At 68.9% G+C, this 1558-nt stretch overlaps 1 protein-coding gene across 1 annotated transcript in view; it reads right to left on the bottom strand.

The window, feature by feature from the left end:
- The window catches only part of SLC4A2 (solute carrier family 4 member 2), a 23295-nt gene that overhangs the window by 15591 nt on the left and 6146 nt on the right, over positions 1 to 1558 (bottom strand). The gene's annotated exons all lie outside the window — the stretch shown is intronic.

Raw genomic sequence — 1558 nt, 5'->3', positions numbered from 1 at the left:
GCCGGGGCGGGAGCAGAGCCGGGGCAGCAGGATGGGACCCAGCCCCCCTCCAGCAGGACCCTGGGCACGCACCCAGCCCTGCAAGGTGCAGGCAGGGAGCCAGACCCCCGCGGGCAGCAGCAGTGACTGCCCCTCCCCAGACAGACACCTGGTGACTGACCCCCCCACAGCCCTGTGAGCCCCCCAGCACCCCCATCCTGGCCCCCCACACCTGCCCACCGGCCATCTTCGCCCCACACTTGCCCCTCGGCAGCTCCCCGGGCACCAGGCTGACCCCTCCGGCACTGGCGTGCTGGGTTTATTGCTGCGGGAGGTGGCCCCACGTGACGGCAAGGACCGAGGAGGGTGGTGACGGATGACTGCATCTCACATGGGTGGCTCACCATCCCCGTCACCATCACCGGCACCCCTCCCGCCACGCTGTCCCACACGGGCACCCTGGGGTGCAAGCACAGTGGCTGTGGTCAGGCTCGAGAAGCCGCGGCCTCAGCAGATGCCTCCTCAAGCCTGGCCGCAGCACCGGATTGTACCTTCTCCTAGGTTTGGCGCTACCCGGCTCCGGCTGCTCCCTAATCCCCGCTCCCCATCCGGGGCCAGAGCCAGCACATCCACATTCCAGCCGAGCGAGCGCAGATTAGCCGACCTGCCGCGCCGCTCTCCCGGGGCGCCCGCCAAGCCGCAGATGGCAGCCAAAACTCCCCCCCCTACTCGGGATGGAGACCCCCAACCCGTGCACCCCATAGTGCCCTGCCTGAGGGGGGCTGGCTGCAGCCCCTCCACCGTGGCACGGGTAGCAGGGAGCCGATCTGGCACAGCTCCAGTCTCACCACTGCACCTGCCCAACCCAGCAGGGCTGGAACTGGGCGGGGAACTAACCGGCACCTCCGTTCCCCCTCCAAATGGAGCCACGATCCCCAAACTGCCTTTACTGGGTGACTCGAGGGCGGTGCCGAGGGGTCCCCTCCCTGCATGGGGCACCCAGCACCCCACGCTCCTGGGGTCCCATGCAGCTGCGTCCCCCCAGCCCCAAGGACTGGGACCAGCAAGTGGCATGCGGGGGCTCCCCGGTGGCAGCGAGAGCAGCTGCCGGGAGTGGGGGGCAGAGCCCACAGGGAGGGTCAGCGGCATCAAGCGACCAGCTGGGCACAGCCAGCGCCTTCGCGCCATCCTGGCTGCACTGTGGGGGCCCCGCCAGACAGAGCCCACAGGGAGGGTCGCATCAAGCATCAAGCGACCAGCTGGGCACACCTTCGCGCCATCCTGGCTGCACTGTGGGGGCCCCGCCGGCGTCACGCCTGGGCTGGGCTCCGGCCCTAAGCAGGTTTTTGGGTTTAATCCCATTGGCAGCTCGTGGGGATTAGAGCCCTGGGAACAAATTTGGGATTGTTCTCAGGGAACGCTGAGCTGGGAAGCGGCCCCAAGCTGTGCTCTCACCGACTCTCAGCGCGAAGGAGCCGGGTGCTGGCCCCAGCACCACCCATGGGCAGCTGGCTGCCTGTCCCTTGCCTGAAACTGGGGGCTCCCCGCAGCCTACCCCACCAGCCCCTTGCTCCAGGCG

The sequence above is a fragment of the Aptenodytes forsteri genome, unplaced genomic scaffold (genome assembly GCF_000699145.1).
Source record: "Aptenodytes forsteri isolate BGI_AS27 unplaced genomic scaffold, ASM69914v1 Scaffold466, whole genome shotgun sequence".
In the NCBI taxonomy this organism is placed as follows: domain Eukaryota; kingdom Metazoa; phylum Chordata; class Aves; order Sphenisciformes; family Spheniscidae; genus Aptenodytes; species Aptenodytes forsteri.
This window is presented reverse-complemented; position numbering and strand designations above follow the sequence as displayed.